The sequence below is a fragment of the Bombina bombina genome, chromosome 2 (genome assembly GCF_027579735.1).
Source record: "Bombina bombina isolate aBomBom1 chromosome 2, aBomBom1.pri, whole genome shotgun sequence".
Lineage (NCBI taxonomy): Eukaryota > Metazoa > Chordata > Amphibia > Anura > Bombinatoridae > Bombina > Bombina bombina.
In genome coordinates this window covers 1198405338-1198424075 of record NC_069500.1, presented here as the reverse complement: position 1 = coordinate 1198424075, position 18738 = coordinate 1198405338, and positions in this window count along the sequence as shown.

The window sequence follows — 18738 nt, the reverse complement described above, 5'->3', positions numbered from 1 at the left end:
CTAATAACCCCTAAACCTAACAGCCCCCTAACTTTAGATTAAAATTACAATTTTCCTACCTTAAATTAAAGGGACATTAAACCCAATTTTTTTCTTTCATAATTCAGATAGAGAATACCATTTTAAACAACTTTCTAATTTACTTCTATTATCTAATTTGCTTCATTCTCTTGATATTCTTTCCTGAAAAGCATATCTAGATAGGCTCAGTAGCTTCTGATTGGTGGCTGCACATAGATACCTCCTGTGATTGGCTCGCCCATGTGCATTGCTATTTCTTTAACAAAGGATATCTAAAGAATTAAGCAAATTAGATAATAGAAGTAAATTGGAATGTTGTTTAAAATTGTATTACCTGTCTGAATTATGAAAGAAAACTTTTGGGTTTAATGTCCCTTTAAATTAAAACTTACCTGTCAAATTAAAAAAAGCTAAGTTTAAACTGACAATTAAACTAATATAATTATTAAACTAAAATTAAACTAACTACCAATTAAATAAAACTAAACTACACAATAAAAATCTAACACTACTAAAATTACAAAGTATCTCATTACAAAAAAAAAGACTAAATTACAAAAAAATAACAAACACTAAAGTACGAAAAATAACAGCTCTTTTACCTGTAAAAAAAATACAAAGACCCCCCAACAGTAAAGCCCACCACCCAACCAACCCCCCAAAATAAAAAACCTAAGCTACCCATTGCCTTGAAAAGGGCATTTGGATGGGCATTCATCTTCCAATAGAATGAGAGCTGCTTAAACCCTATTAGCTGATTTCAACAGCCAATAGGATTTTAGCAGCTCTAATTCCTATTGGCTAATTCAAATTTTTCAGCCAAAAGAAATGCAAGGGACGCCATCTTGGATCGCGTACCTATCATTGAAGATTCAGTGTACGGCGACCGTATGAAGAGGATGCTTTGCGCAGGATGTCTTCAGGATGGACCCGCTCCGCACCACCGGGATCAAGATAGAAGATGCCGCCTGGATGATGAGGCCGCCTGGATGAAGACTTCTCGCCACTTGGATGAGGACTTCGCTGCCGGGATGAAGATTGAAGAGACCGCCTGGATGAAGACTTCTCGTTGCCTGGATGAAGATTGTTGAAGCGGGACTTCAAAAATTGTAAGTGGATCTTCGGGGGTTAGTAATAGGTTTTCTTAAAGGGACACTCAGGTCAAATCGAATTTTCATTATTCAGATACAGCATGTAATTTTAAACAACTTTTCAATTTACTTCCATTAAAAAAATGTGCACAGTATTTTATATTTACACTTTATGAGTCACCAGCTGCTACTGAGCATGTGCAAGAACTCACAGACTATACGTATATGCATTCGTGATTGGCTGATTGCTATCACATGGTACAGGGGGAGTAGAAATATACATAACTTTGAAATTTGTTAGAAAAAAATCTACAACTCATTTGCAATTTAGAGTAAATGCTGTTGTATTGTCTTGTTATCTTGCATTTGTTGATTATGCAAATCTACTGTGTTTACTGGTCCTTTAAGGGTTGTTTGGTTGGTTTTTTTTTTAGTTTAGGGTTTGGGTATGTAAAAGAGCTAAATATCCTTTTAAGGGCAATGCTCATCCAAATGACCTTTTCAGGGCAATGGGTAAATAGTTTTTTTTTTATTTTGTGGGTTTGGTGGGGTGGGGGTTTGTAATGTTAGTGGGTATTTGTATTTTTATTTAATGAAAAGATCTGATATCTTTATGGCAATGCCCTACAAAAGGCCCTTTTAAGGGCCATTGTAGTTTATTCTAAATTAGGTTTTTTATTTTGGGGTGTTTTTTTTTAAAAGGGTATTAGAATTGGAATATTTTTTTATTTTTTGGATATTTTTTTTTTGCAATGGTAGGTTTTTTATTTTTTGTGATTTTAGTGTTTTTTTTATTTTTGTAATGTTAGGTTTTAGTGTAAGGTAGCTTAGATTTTATTTCACAGGTAAGTTTGTATTTATTTTAACTAGGTAGTTATTAAATAGTTAATAAATATTTACTAACTAGTCTACCTAGTTAAATCAAATACAAACTTACCTGTGAAATAAAAATAAAACCTAAGCTAGCTGTTAGTTAAATTGTAGCTAGCTTACTGCTAGATTACGAGTTTTTCGTTTTGAGCTGTGCGGTGCTAACAAGCAGTTTTGTCTCACCGCTCACTTACCTACAGCGCTGGTATTACGGGTTTTTACAAACCCGGCGTTAAAATTCAAGAAGCGTTGAACAAAATTTAGCTCCTTACCGCACTACAATACCTGCACTGCTTAAAAAGGCAGAGGTGAGCTGGTTGCACGTGCTCCTGCACGATTTCCCCATAGGAATCAACACCTGCAAAAAAGCTCCTTAACGCAGCCCCATTGATTCCTATGGGGAAAGAAAATTTATGTCTACACCTAACAATTAATTTTACACTTATTAACCCCTAATCTGCCGCCCCCAACATCGCCGACACCTGCATTATATTTTATAACCCCTAATCTGCCGCTCCGGACATCGCCGCCACCTACATTATATTTATTAACCCCTAATCTGCCGCCCCCAATGTCACCACAACCTACCTACACTTATTAACCCCTAATCTGCCGCCCCCAACGTCGCCGCCACTATACTAAATGTATTAACCCCTAAACCTAATTCTAACCCTAACACTCCCTAACTTAAATATAATTTAAATACATCTAAATAAAATTACTATAATTAACTAAATTATTCCTATTTAAAACTACTTACCTATAAAATAAACCCTAAGCTAGCTACAATATAACTAATAGTTACATTGTAGCTATCTTAGGTTTTATTTTTATTTTACAGGCAAGTTTGTATTTATTTTAACTAGGTAGAATAGTTAGTTATTAACTATTTAATAACTACCTAGCTAAAATAAATACAAAAGTACCTGTAAAATAAAACCTAACCTAAGTTACAATAACAGCTAGCACTACACTATAATTAAATAAATTAACTAAATTAAATACAATTACCTAAATTAAATTAGCTAAAGTACAAAAAACAAACAAACACTAAATTACAGAAAATAATAAACAAATTACAGATATTTAAACTAATTACACCTAATCTAATAGCCCTATCAAAATAAAAAAAGCCCCCCAAAATAAAAAAAACCCTAGCCTAAACTAAACTACCAATAGCCCTTAAAAGGGCCTTTTGCTGGGCATTGCCCCAAAGTAATCAGCTCTTTTACCTGTAAAAAAAAATACAAACAACCCCCCCAACAGTAAAACCCACCACCCACACAACCAACCCCCCAAATAAAATACTATCTAAAAAAACCTAAGCTCCCTATTGCCCTGAAAAGGGCATTTGGATGGGCATTGCCCTTAAAAGGGCAGTTAGCTCTTTTGCAGCCCAAACCCTAATCTAAAAAATAAAACCCACCCAATACACCCTTAAAAAAACCTAACACTAACCCCCTGAAGATCGACTTACAGATCTGAAGACCCGACCTCCATCCTCAAGGAAGCGGCAGAAGTCTTCATCCAACCGGGCTGAAGTCCTCAACGAAGCTGGGAGAAATCTTCATCCAAGCCGGGCGAAGTGGTCCTCCAGACGGGCAGAAGTCTTCATCCAGACGGCATCTTCTATCTTCATCCATCCGACGGGGTACAGCTCTATCTTAAAGACATCCAGCGCGGAGCATCCTCTTCAAACGATGGCTTCTTACTGAATGATGGTTCCTTTAAGTGACATCATCCCAGAATTCTATCAGCCAATCGGAATTAAGGTAGAAAAAATCCTATTGGCTGATGCAATCAGCCAAAAGGATTGAAGTTCAAACCTATTGGCTGATCCAATCAGCCAATAGGATTGAGCTCGCATTCTATTGGCTGTTCCAATCAGCCAATAGAATGCAAGCACAATCCTATTGGCTGATTGCATCAGCCAATAGGATTTTTTCTACCTTAATTCCGATTGGAGCCGTTTAGGGGTTAATATGTTTATTATAGTTGCGGCGATGTCCGGACCGGCAGATTAGGGGTAAATAATTGTATTATAGTGTTTGTGAAGTGGGAGGGCCTCGGTTTAGGGGTAAATAGGTAGTTTATGGGTGTTAGTGTACTTTTTAGCACTTTAGTTTTATGTTACGGCGTACCATAAAACTCTTAACTACTGACTTTTAAATGCGTTAGGACTCTTGACGGGATAGGGTGTACCACTCACTTTTTGACCTCCCAGGACAGACTCGTAATACCCGCGCTATGGAAGTCTCATTGAAAATAGACTTTACGAAGTTTACGTAAGTCGGTTTGCGGTAAGGCCAAAAAAGTGTGCGGTGACCCTAAACCTTCAAGACTCGTAATAGCAGCGGGTGTAAAAAAGCAGCGTTAGGACCTCTTAACGCTGCTTTTTTACCCTAAGGTAAGTATGTATTTAGTTTTAAATAGTTAGTTAGTTAGTTAATAATTGTAAGTTTAATTTAGATCTATTTTAATGATGTTAAAGTTAGGGGGTGTTAGGGTTACGTTAGGGTTAGGTTTAGGGTTAGGGTTAGGTTTAGCGGTTAATAGTTTAATTTCGGTTGTTGCGATGTGGGGGGCTTGCGGTTTAGGGGTTAATAGATTTATTTAGTGGTAGTGATGTGGGAGGCCGGCGTTTAGGGGTTAATAACTTTATTTAGTTGCGGCAATGTCTGGGAGCGGTGGAATAGGGGTTAATAACTTTAATATAGTGGCGGCGATGTTGGGGTGCGACGGAATAGGGTTTAATATCTTTGTATAGTGACAGCGATATCGGGAGCGGCAGATTAGGGGTTAATAACTGTAGGCAGGCGTCGGCGATGTCGAGGGCAGCAGATTAGAGGTGTTTAGACGTAGGGTTTATGTTAGGGTGCTAGGTTTACACGTTAGTTTTCTTTCCCCATAGACATCAATGAGGCTGCATTACGGAGCTTTTCTTTCTGCGATCGCAGGTGTTTTTTTTTTTTCTGACTCGCTCTCCCTATTGATGTCTATGGGGGAAGCATGCACAAGCACGTCAAAACAGTGCTTGTTTTTGGTGAGGTATGGACCTTAAAAACCCTATATCGCCCGCACAAGCCAGGTTTTTTAAACTTGTAATGGCAGACCTATAGGGGATTAAATAACGCCACTTTTGTTGCATTCGTTAATTTCCCTATAGCGCTCAAAACTCGTAATCTAGGCGTTTATTATTAAATTATGCATAGTCTTCATATGCACACTTTCTGGTGCACCAGCTACTACTGATCATCTGCAAGAGTTCACAGTGTATTCATAAATAAGATATAGACAAAAATCTTGATAAAGCCACACACAAGGGGTGAAACCAATTGAAAGACAGTATCTTGGACTAATTGTGGCTTGTGATAATCTTAAATTGAGTATTCATATTCCTGCGTGCCCTGTGCAATAAGTGCAGGATAATAGAGGAAGGACATCATCTGAGATGAACTGTGGTTTGTGAATAGATCACTTTAAGCAATTAATTTCCTGCATGCCCTGGTGCACTAAGTGCAGGATTGAACCCTTTATTGCTTGTAAGTTGTAAACTGCTGTGTTACAAACGTTGCCACAGTAAGTGTCTGGAGCTGAGACACTTTAAGTAATTGAAGGTTCATTAGCAGTCTGATGTGGAATAACAAGAAGTTTCATATGAATGCAGGAGGTTTAAAGTGATCTGTTTTGTAGCTCTAACCACAGGGACTCACAACATACAGGTATATTGATTGTGACCAACTTGTATGTATGTTTTTGAGCAAAAGTGACTCATGTGAGTCTGTTGTCAGAACGGCTTTTCAAGAACTTGGATATTATAATAAGCTGTGCCTAAGGGCAGACGATATTGCAGACGCGCTTTAAATTTAACTCTATAAGCCTCTGTTTTGTGTGAGAGTATGGATGTGAGTGGTTTAGGGAGACGTCCCTATGTTTGTTGGGTATTAATCCTTTTTTATGCTATTTTCATGTGATTTTATAATTATTAAATCTTTTTGAAATTTTAACTGGTCTAGCTTCCTTAAAGCGCTTTCCTTCATTTTTGTCTTTATCTGATTATCAGGTTATTGTTGGGAGACTGGGAGATAACCCTTTGGAGTGACTGGCCATAATCTACGCGCAATATTTATAGTTTTTTTTTACAAATATTAATAAATAAGTCTGAATTGCTGATGGTCTGGGAAATGGAAGGACATTTTGAAATTTGTCAGAAAAAAAATCTACTGCTCTAATTTGAAATTGCATTGTCTTTGTTTTAAAGCATTTGTTGATTATGCAATTCTACCATATTTAATGGTCATTAAACTCTTTTTAATATATGTTCTGTTATAATATATTTACCTTTTTATAATATTTAGTCCTTTCACACTGCTGTAAGTAAACTTTTAAAATGTGCAGATTAGCACACCAGATGCACGCTAACTTCAGATATTGCGACCGTGTTAACTGTATATATACCGTGTTAACTGTATATATACATATACAGTATACGAATACATAAATGTATTGATATTTACAGATATATGTTGAAAATATGTTTAAAAACACTAAGAACATTTTCTCCTATGTGGAGAGTATTGGAATGTAAATTATTTACAGTGATTTTTTATGTTTTAAGGTATTTGAGTGGAAAGTGTTCCAAAGTGTGTGTGTGTGTGTATATATATATATATATATATATAAATAAATATATGTGTGTGTGTGTGTGCGTGTATATATGTTTTTATATGTGTGTATATATATATATATATATATATATATATATATATATATATATATATATATATATATATATATAGGTGAAACTCGAAAAATTAGAATATTGTGCAAAAGTTAATTTATCTCACTAATGCAACTTAAAAGGTGAAACTAATTATTATTATTATTATTATTATCGGTTATTTGTAGAGCACCAACAGATTCCGCAGCGCTATAAACAAAAGGGGGAGTACAACAAAACAATTATAGGGTAGAGGGCCCTGCCAAAAGTTGCACTGTTGTAGTCAGCTCTTAAGAAGGTGATCTACAAACAGGTGGACTTTTAGGCTTACATGCTAAGAGGGTTCAGGGGATTGCAGTGGAGGAGAGGAACTAGTATTAGGAAGGGTTAGCGTAGGTTGTATGCGTCCCTGAACAGTAGAGTCTTTAGGGAGCACTTGAAGCTTTTAAAACTAGAAGAGAGTCTTGTGGAGCGAGGCAGAGAGTTCCACAAGATGGGAGCCAGTCTGGAGAAGTCCTGTAAACGGGAGTGTGATGAGGTGACAAGAGAGGAGGAGAGTAGGAGGTCATGAGCAGAGCGAAGGGGACGGGAGGGAGAGTATCTGGAGACAAGGTCTGAGATGTAGGGGGGAGCAGTGCAGTTGAGGGCTTTGTATGTAAGAGTGAGAGTTTTGTGTTTGATCCTAGAGGCAAGAGGAAGCCAGTGAAGGGATTGGCAGAGAGGCGCAGCAGATGAAGAGCGACGTGTAAGGAAGATGAGTCTGGCAGAGGCATTCATTATGGATTGTAAAGGAGCTAGGTGGCAGGTGGGGAGACCAGAGAGGACAGAGTTGCAGTAATCAAGGCGGGAAAGAATGAGAGAGTGGATTAAAATCTTAGTTGTGTCTTGCGTAAGGAAGTGTCTAATTTTAGAGATGTTTTTAAGGTGGAAGCGGCAGGCTGTAGCCAAGGACTGAATGTGAGGAGTGAAGGAAAGATCTGAGTCAAATGTGACCCCGAGACATCGGGCATGCGAGGTAGGGGTAATGATGGAGTTGTCGACAGTTATAGAGATATTAGGGGTGGAGATTTTGGAAGAAGGGGGGAAAATGAGGAGCTCAGTTTTGGAGAGATTTAGCTTGAGGTAGTGAGAGGACATCCAGGAAGAGATGTGAGAAAGACAGTTAGTGACACGGGTTAGCAAGGAAGGAGATAGTTCTGGTGCAGAGAAGTAGATTTGGATGTCATCGGCATACAAATGATATTGGAAACCGTGGGACTTAATTAGGGAACCTAGTGATGACGTATAGATTGAGAAGAGAAGGGGACCGAGGACAGAGCCTTGCGGTACTCCAACAGAAAGTGGTGACGGGGCAGAGGAGGCCCCAGAGAAGGCTACACTGAAGGTACGGTTTGACAGGTAGGAAGAGAGCCACGAAAGGGCTGTGTCACAGATGCCGAAGGATTGGAGGGTTTGGAGCAAAAGAGGGTGGTCGACAGTGTCAAAGGCTGCGGACAGATCAAGGAGGATAAGCAGAGAGAAGTGGCCTTTTGATTTAGCTGTAAGTAGGTCGTTGGTGACCTTAACAATAGCTGTCTCTGTGGAGTGATAGGGACGAAATCCAGATTGCAGCGGGTCAAGAAGGGAGTTTAACGTAAGGAAATGGGATAGGCGTGCATATACTAGTTTTTCGAGAAGCTTTGAAGCAAGAGGGAGGAGAGAAATTGGGCGGTAGTTGGATGGGGAGGTAGGATCAAGGGAAGGTTTTTTGAGGATAGGTGTGACCAGTGCATGTTTCATTGATGAGGGAAATGTACCAGTGCTGAGGGAGAGGTTGAAAATGTGTGTTAGTATAGGGGTAAGGGTAGCAGAGAGAGAGGGGAGCAGCTGTGAGGGGATAGGGTCAAGGGGACAGGTAGTGAGGTGAGAGCGCAGTATAAGTGCTGAAACTTCGTCCTCAGTAACAGGGGAGAATGAACTAAGTTTCAGGTTATGAGGGTTGTGGTTGACTAATATATATGAGATAGACTCATTACATGTAAAGCAAGATAGTCCAAGCCGTGATTTGTCATAATTGTGATGATTATGGCTTACAGCTCATGAAAACCCCAAATCCCACAATCTCAGAAAATTTTACATGCAATCAATAAAACAAGGATTGTACATAGAACAATATCGGACCTCTGAGAAGTATAAGCATGCACACAGTATGTACTCAGTACTTGGTTACTGCCTCAATTACTGCCTCAATGCGGCGTGGCATGGAAGCTATCAGCCTGTGGCACTGCTGAGGTGTTATGGAAGACCAGGATGCTTCAATATCGGCCTTCAGCTCTTCAGCATTGTTCGGTCTAATGTCTCTCATCTTTCTTTTGGCAATGCCCCATAGATTCTCTATGGGGTTCAGGTCAGGAGAGTTTGCTGGCCAATCAAGCACAGTAATCCCATGGTCATTGAACCAGGTTTTGGTGCTTTTGGCAGTGTGGGCAGGTGCCAAGTCCTGCTGGAAAATAAGTCAGCATCCCCATAGAGCTCGTCTGCGGAAGGAAACATGAAGTGCTCCAAAATCTCCTGGTAGACGGCTGCGTTGACCCTGGACTTAATCAAGCACAGTGGACCAACACCAGCAGATGACATGGCTCCCCAAATCAACACAGACTGTAGAAACTTCACACTTGACTTCAAGCATCTTGCAGTGTGTGCCTCTCCATTCTTCCTCCATACTCTGGGTCCTTGGTTTCCAAATGAGATGCAAAATTTGCTCTCATCGGAAAAGAGGACTTTGAACCACTGAGCAACAGACCAGGTCTGTTTTTCTTTAGCCCAGGTAAGACGCTTCTGACGTTGTTTGTTGTTCAGGAGTGGCTTGACAAGAGGAATATGACATTTGAAGCCCATGTCCAGGATCCGTCTGTGTGTGGTGGCTCTTGATGCAATGACTCCAGCCTCAGTCCACTCCTTGTGAAGTCCCCAACACTTTTGAATGGCCTGTTCCTGACAATCCTCCCCAGGCTGCGGTCATCCCTGCTGCTTGTGCACCTTTTTCTTCCACACTTTTCCCTTCCACATAACTTTCTATTAATGTGATTTGATACAGCACTTTGGGAACATCCAACTTCTTTTGCAATTACCTTTTGAGGCTTTCCCTCCATATGGAGGGTGTCAATGATGGTTTTCTGCACAACTGTCAGGTCAGCAGTCTTTCCCATGATTGTGATTCCTACTGAACCAGACTGAGAGACCATTTAAAGGCTCAGGAACCCTTTGCAGGTGTTATGGCTTAATTAGCTGATTAGAGTGGTACACTTTGAGCCTAGAATATTGCACCTTTTCACAATATTCTAATTTTCTGAGATTGTGGATTTGAGGTTTTCATGAGCTATAAGCCATAATCATCACAATTATGACAAATCACAGGTTGAACTATCTTGCTTTGCATGTAATGAGTCTATCTGATATATTAGTTTCACCTTTTAAGTTGCATCAGTGAAATAAATGAACTTTTGCACAATATTCTAATTTTTCGAGTTTCACCTGTATATACACACATATACACATATTTAGACATATATCTATCTATACAAACACACACATTACAGCCCATTCCATTCAAACATTCAAATACCTTGTCATATATCTTTTAATCCTTATATACATTTTGTATTAATATTTATATACATATTTTTTATTAGATAGTGTATATATGAGCATGTTACACTTTATTTTAATGTATTTGTTATGTTTGGTGCACATTTTTCGCTAGGTCTTCACTCGCGCAAACCCGACCCTCTAAATTTATTTGCACTTGAGTGAATGCATTTATTTTGAAATTGTAATATGCGCGCACGTTAGCGAAGGCCTTATATTGATTATCACTAACAATAGCACATCACTTGTAATCTAGCCCAGTATCTCTTTTTTAAGCACAAACAAGGTTGCTTTACTTAGTATGAAGTTCAAAGACACCTACTTTATTTATGCTGTATTCAAAGTATTCATTTTTTGTATACTTTCTGTTCTGTTTTTTCTCTCTCTCTTATAATACATGTTATATCTATATATTAAGCACAAGCAAGGTTGCTTTACTTAGTCTGAAATTCAACAACTTTCACATCAGGCACGGCTGTAATTGTTTTTGACATTGATGTAAACACGCGCCAGGGGCAATACCCAATGGGCTGGATTTACATTTTTAGATTCCTTATGAATAGGTTCCACTGTCGCTTTTTATCTTACTGATGCTAAGTTACATCACTAGCCTTATTCCTGCCTGTAGGCTGCATTTTACCCCCAGACATATCTCTGCTTATCAGGAAGGCTGTAATTTCCCTAGTGCAGGTAATCACCACTATATTTACAACACATAGGATGTGAGTCAGAAAAGAGTGGATTAAAACACTCAGGGATTGTTTCTAGACAATGGTCTAGTCTGCCTACTGATTTAACTAGCTTCTGAATATCAAGTTGATATTTATCTATGTCCCCCATTGTGGGATACCAAGTTAGAATCTCTGACTTTGCTGGATTCACATGCAGTAATTATAATAGTTTCAAGCTGAGATAAAAAAAAGTTAATTTTTATCACGACAATAGCTTTACCTGAAAAAGGCACTTTATATGACAATAAATCATGTTGAGCTATTGTGGAATATTTTACTTATTTTAGAAGACAAAATTAATGTTTGTTTTTGGACTGTTCATTTTCTGCATCCTGTACATCCTATATTATTGATGTTGAGAAAGTAAATTTGTAAAAAAACAAAACAAAAAAAATCCCTACTAAATGTAGGGTTTTTATTTTTCTCTTCTGCTTCTATGAAGACTATTTTTTCCCGTATGGGTTCAGCTCCCTGTCTTCTAAACTGTTGTTCAAAAGCTCCAGGGATATTAATTTAAAATGTTTTTGTGCATATGGAAAAAAATCAATCAAAAAATAAAAAATGCTAAAATATACAGTATGCTATGCTAAAGTTGTTCACACAACATTGATTAGGATGAGACTAATCATTGCTTGATAACAATTACCGATGGGCATTGCTTTTCAGTGTTCTGAGTTGCAAAGATCCACTTATGTTGTGGTTGCACCAGGTTTACCTGTCTCTCAAATTCAGTCTTTTCTCCTGTTCATTCTGTTGGGTGTTTAAACTTTTATGAGTCCAGCATCCAGTTTTGAAGTATTTGTGAAAATTCTTTTCTTTTTTTGAGCCCAGCATCTTACTTTTCCTTTTAAAGCAATTTTCAAAATTTCAATCAAACTTTTGAAATACAGCATACAAGCGGCTAGATTACAAGTCTTGCGTTATGAGTAAAAAAGCAGCGTTAAGCCTCATAACGCTGTCTTTTTACTACCGCTGGTATTACGAGTCTTGCAGCTTTAGGGGCACCGCACACTTTTTTGGCCTTACCGCAAATCAACTTACGCAAATTGCGTATAGTCTTTTTTTCAATGGGACTTCCATAGCGCCGGTATTACGAGCTTATCCTGGGAGGCCAAAAAGTGAGCGGTACACCCTATCCCGTCAAGATTTGTAACGCATTCTAAAGTCAGTAGTTATGAGTTTTACACTACAACGCTGTACCATAAAACTCATAACTAAAGTGCTAAAAAGTACACTAACACCCATAAACTACCTATTAACCCTTAAACCGAGGCCCTTCCGCATCGCAAACACTAAAATAAAATGATTGACCCCTAATCTCCGGACATCGCCGCCACTATAATAAACATATTAACCCCTAAACCGCCGTGCTCCCGCCTCGTAAACATTAGTTAAATATTATTAACCCCTAATCTGCCATCCCTAACATCGCCACCACCTATCTACATTTATTAACCCCCTAGTCTGCCGCCCCAACGTCGCCGCCACTATACAATATTTATTAACCCCTAAACCTAAGTCTAACCCTAACCCTAACACCCCCTAAATATAATTAAAATAAATCTAAATAAAAATTACTATTAATAACTAAATAATTCCTATTTAAAACTAAATACTTACCTGTAAAATAAACCCTAAGCTAGCTACAATATAACTAATAGATGTAGCTAGCTTAGGGTTTATTTTTATTTTGCAGGCAAGTTTGTATTTATTTTAACTAGGTAGAATAGTTACTAAATAGTTATTAACTATTTACTAACTACCTAGCTAAAATAAATACAAATTTACCTATAAAATAAAACCTAACCTAAGTTATACTAACACCTAACACTACACTACAATTAAATAAATTACCTAAATTAAATACAATTAAAGTGATGGAATGTAAGTGATATTTTAGATGGAGTTGTATTCATCATGTGCAATGAAGATGTGCTATAACTTAGTTATTAATATAGATATGAAATTCAAATACCCCACGTTACACCACCCACTTCAAAAGTCAATTTTCCTGTCAGCTAAATGATTGAATTACCCTCCAATCAATGCTCTAGCTACAACAAAAGTGCCATATGGGGAGAGCGCTGATTGGACAACAATTCAATCTGTTAGCTCACAGAAAATTTTACTTTTGAAGTGGGCGGAGGAGCATGCAGTATTTGAATTTCATATCTATATTAAAAAGCATGTTATACTGCATCTTCATTACAGCTAATGAATTAAACTCCATCTAAAATAGCGCTTACATTCCAGATCTGATTTTAAAAAGGGGAGAGTTTAACATCACTTTAAATAAATCAAATACAATTAACTAAATTACAAAAACAAACAAACACTAAATTACAGAAAATAAGAAACAAATTACAAGATATTTAAACGAATTCCACCTAATCTAATAGCCCTATCAAAATAAAAAAGCCCCCCAAAAGAAAAAAAAAACCCTAGCCTAAACTAAACTACCAATAGCCCTTAAAAGGGCCTTTTGCGGGGCATTGCCCCAAAGAAATCAGCTTTTTTACCTGAAAAAGAAAAATACAAACCCCTCCAACAGTAAAACCCACCACCCACACAACCAAACCCCAAATAAAACCCTAACTAAAAAAACTAAACTCCCCATTGCCCTGAAAAGGGCATTTGGATGGGCATTGTCCTTAAAAGGGCATTTTGCTCTATTGCGGCCCAAAGCCCTAATCTAAAAATAAAACCCACCCAATAATAATTGAAAATCCGACATCCATCCTCAACGAAGCCGGGAGAAGTCCTCATCGAAGCGGCAAGAAGACCTCGACGAAGCCGGGAGAAGTCTTCATCCAAGCCGGGAGAAGTGGTCCTCCAGACAGCATCTTTTATCTTCATCCATCCGGCGCGGAGCGGGTCCATATTCAAGACATCCGACGCGGAGCATCCTCTTCTTCCGACGACTACCCGACGAATGAAGGTTCCTTTAAGTGACGTCATCCAAGATGGTGTCCCATAGATTCCGATTGGCTGATAGAATTCTATAAGCCTATCGGAATTAAGGTTGAAAAATTCCTATTGGCTGATGCAATTAGCCAATAGGATTGAACTTCAATCCTATTGGCTGATCCAATCAGCCAATAGGATAGAGCTTGCATTCTATTGGCTGTTCCAACTAAGCTACCCAATGCCCTGAAAGGGGCATTTGTATGGGCATTCAGCTCTTTTACCTAAAGCCCAAAACCCTAATCTAAAAAAAAAAAACACCCAAAAAGATTTTAAAAAACCTAACACTAACCCGAAGATCCACTCACAGTTTCTGAAGTCCGGACTTCCATCCTCATCCAGGCGGCAAGAAGTCTTCATTCCGGCGGCAGAGCTACTGAAATCCTATTGTCTGTTCAAATCCTATTGTCTGTTCTGGATGAAGACTTCTCGCTGCGTAGATGAGGATGGATGTCCAGACTTCAGAAACTGTGAGTGGATCTTCGGGGGTAAGTGCTAGGTTTTTTTAAAATCTTTTCGTGTGTTTTTTTTTTAGATTAGGGTTTTTGGTCTTTAGGTAAAATAGCTGAATGCCCTTTTAAGGGCAATGCCCATACAAATGCCCTTTTCAGGGCAATGGGTAGCTTAGATTTTTGTTAGAGTTAGGTTTTTTATTTTGGGGGGTTGGTTGGGTGGTGGATTTTACTGTTGGGGGTCTTTGTATTTTTTTTTTCCAGGTAAAAGAGCTGATTTCTTTAGGGCAATGCCCTACAAAAGGCCATTTTTAAGGGCTATTGTTAGTTTATTTATTTTATAGGGCTATTAGATTAGGTGTAATTGTTTTTATTTTTTAAAATTTCGTTTGTTATTTTTTTGTAATTTAGTATTTTTTATTTTTTGTAATTTTAGACTTACATTTTTTTAGTAGTGTTAGTTTTTTTTTAATGTGTAATTTAGTTTTTTCAATTGGTAGTTATTTTAATTTTAGGATAATAGCTTAGTATAATAGTTATGTTAGGATAATTTATAGTTTAAACAGGTTTTTTTTATTTCACAGGTAAGTTTTTATTTATTTTAAGATAGGGATATTGTAATTTTAATATAAAGCTAGGGGGTTGTTAGGTTTAGGGGTTAATAGTTTAATTTAGTTTTTTGCGATGTGGGGGGCTGGCGGTTCAGGGGTTAATAGGTTTATTTAGTGGCAGTGATGTGGGAGCCCAGAGGTCTAGGGGTTAATAAATTTATTATAGTGGCGGTGCTGTCGGGGAGCGACGGAATAGGGGTTAATAACTTTTATAAGCGGCGGCGATGTCAGGAGCGGCAGATTAGGGGTTAATAACTTTATTTAGGTGTCTGCGATGTCGGGTGGTGGCAGATAAGGGGTGTTTAGACTTGGGGTTTATGTAAGGGTGTTTTTTCCCCATAGACATCAATGGGGTTGCAAACATATGAAAGAAGTACATCTCTGACTTTAGGGGATCCGCTCTGCTTACGGTAGCTGTGAAAAGAAAGATCTGACCTTCAAACACCTCTTTTGCTCTGCCCCGGTGGCTGCCGTCTCCTTGATATCCGTCCTCACCACTCGACCGTGATCGCGGAACTCTTCGGACGGCGTCTGACGTCACTCCCTCGTGACCGCACCTGGCCTATCTCGGGGCAGATCTGGTGTACCGGTGTCTACTATTCTCCAGCTCCTACCGATCCTAGCAGAAAATTAGATTACATTTACCCGGAGCTCTCACGGGTGATTTCGGGCTGACAGCCCTCTTGCAGCAAGCAATGGCCCTCTTCCCTGGCCGGACAATATCCAAATAAACAAGAATGCCGCTTAAGGTAAAACTCCGTACTTTATTGGTCAATGATAAAAACTTGGTGCCAGCGTGCAGTAACAAGTGTTTTAAAACAGCTGCTTAGTCACAAACAGGCCAGTCTGACGTGTTTCGGCTGATGTGCCTTATTCATAGACTTAATTTAGTTAATTCACCTGTGGGGCTTTAAATGCCCCCTCACAATCTGATTGGTAGCCTGAAAATGTGTCTGTACAAACTCCACCCTTATGTTTAGTCGACATTGGTTGAAATGGGGTTGCGTTACAGAGCTTTTCATTCCGCACTTCAGGTGTTAGGTTTTTTTCTATCACCTTCTCCCCATTGATGTCTATGGGGGGAAGCGTGCACGAGCATGTCAAAGCAGCCCTTGGATTTTGTGCGGTATGGAGCTTAACACCACCATATTGCATGCACAAGGAGGCTTTTCAGAAACTCGGAATGGCAGGGCTATTGATAGTGAAATAACGCAACTTTTGTTGCGTTCGTTTCCCACCCTCTTTAGCACAAAACTCGTAATCTAGGAGTAAGTGAGCAAGGTACAGTCTACTATCTATGAATTCATATCTATGATAAACAATCTATAAACTTGGTTTGGCTTGCCAAACTGTTAAATTGTTAATACTAATTAGAAAGTGTTAAAGGAACAGAATACTCAAATTTTCATATAACTGCATGTAATAGACACTACTATGAAGAAGAATATGCACAGATACTAAAATAAAAATCCAGTGTAAAACCTTTGACCCCACACTCAGCATTCACTCGGTTACTATAATAACAACACTGAAACATAACTGGGGTGTAGAAGGCCACAGCCCACATTTATTAACCTTTTAAATATTTAAACCTTAACACCATAAGCCAATACCTTTATTTTGAGTACTAGCCCCCCAATTAACCTCAAGTGCCTTCCACTGGCTCCAAGCCAAGTACGCCCACCATTAATAACCGGTCCCAAACTCCAGCTTGTCCTCAACTTATGCCAAACCCAAGGCTTGAACCCCGCCACAGCGCAACCTAAAGATGAGCACCACCCAACAGGTCTAAGGTCTTAGACATTTCTCTCAGATTAAAATTAAATAAATGGAGCCCCACCTTGTTAAGGTGTACCCAATCTTTCAAGAAAAAACATCTCCCTGACTCACCCTAAGGGGCATATTTATCAAGCTCCATAAGGAGCTTGATGCCCCTTGTTTCCGGCGAGCCTTCTAAAGACCGCTGCTCCATAACTTGTCCGCCTGCTCTGAGGCCATGGACAGAAATCAACCCGATCAAATACGATCAGGTTGATTGACACCCCCTGGTAGAGGCCAATTGGCTGTGAATCTGCAGGGGGCAGCATTGCACCAGCAGTTCACAAGAACTGCTAGTGCAATGATAAATGTCGGCATTTATCAATGTGTTGCAAACATGATACGCTTCTTTGTATCATGTCCGCTCGCACATTGATAAATATGCCCCTAAAAACTCTACATGCTGAATTTCGATTTACCCTATGCTTCTTACAAAACCCCCAACCATCCTATTCACTTTCTGACTGGAAATCTCTTTTTAATGTCCCAAGCAGACCTCCAAACCAATATGATTTTCAATTTCTGACCAAACAATTACCAACCTGGGAATAACTCTTTTAACCTTCCCAAATCTCACCTTATTTTATCCACCAACTCTTTTTTGGACATGAAACCCAGGCCATTGCCCCCTGCATGTACTATTAAAATATCCGGGGGGCTGAAAAAGCCTAGCTCGGTTAATAACGAGACCCACCACCTGGTCCCATCTTAACCTCCTAACCCCAAACTATTTAACTATAACATCTCTAACTGAAAAACTCAATTGGATACCAGCCTCCTTCACTGCAGCAGCTTTTCTGGTCTAATACACGTATGAGTGGCCTAAAATCCGGCAATACACAGCACCTGCCAAGATATAATAAAACTATACCTTCAAACCCGGCCTGAAATACAACTTAAAGGGACAGTCTAGTCCAAAATAAACTTTCATGATTCAGATAGGGCATTTAATTTTAAAAAAATTTCCAATTTACTTTTATCACCAATTTTGCTTTGTTCTCTTGGTATTCTTAGTTGAAAGCTTAACCTATGAGGTTCATATGCAAATTTCTTAGACCTTGAAGACCACCTCTTTTCAGAATGCATTTTAACAGTTTTTCACCACTAGAGGGTGATAGTTCTTGTGCTTCATATAGATAACACTGTGCTCATGCACGTGAAGTTATCTGGGAGCAGGCACTGATTGACTAAACTGCAAGTCTGTCAAGAGAACTGAAATAAAGGGGCAGTTTGCAGAGGCTTAGATACAAGATAATCACAGAGGTTAAAAGTATATTAATTTAACTGTGTTGGTTATGCAAAACTGGGGAATGGGTAATAAAGGGATTATCTATCTTTTAAAACAATAAAAATTCTGGTGTAGACTGTCCCTTTAACCCCCCCCCCACCTGATTTTCACCTCCCAATCTGCTTCACCTTAATGTTCTCTACAAAACCGCCTCAAACTCATATCTCGATAGAGGCGAACTATTCTTGCGCATCAATAGTGGCCTCTAACCTAAAAATAAGCGGTACTGACAAAATACCTTCACAGCTGAAACTGGGCAACACATGTCACCAATCTCAAACAAACCCAGCTCAATACACCCCCTTGATCAGTCTTTGACTTTGCCAACCAAATCAGTATCTCAGATTGGTGCAGAACTACATCTTGGGCTTATAGCCTTCCATGTCCCTCTTATTGCGACCCACCAATTTTTACACCCGAAAATCCACAAAGAACGCTAAAATAAAGGTAGCTTTAAACAAAACATACTCATACCTAGATTACAAGTCGTGCGGTATAGATTTTCTGTGCATCCTATGGTCTTTGTGTGCGTAATGTTCATAGAT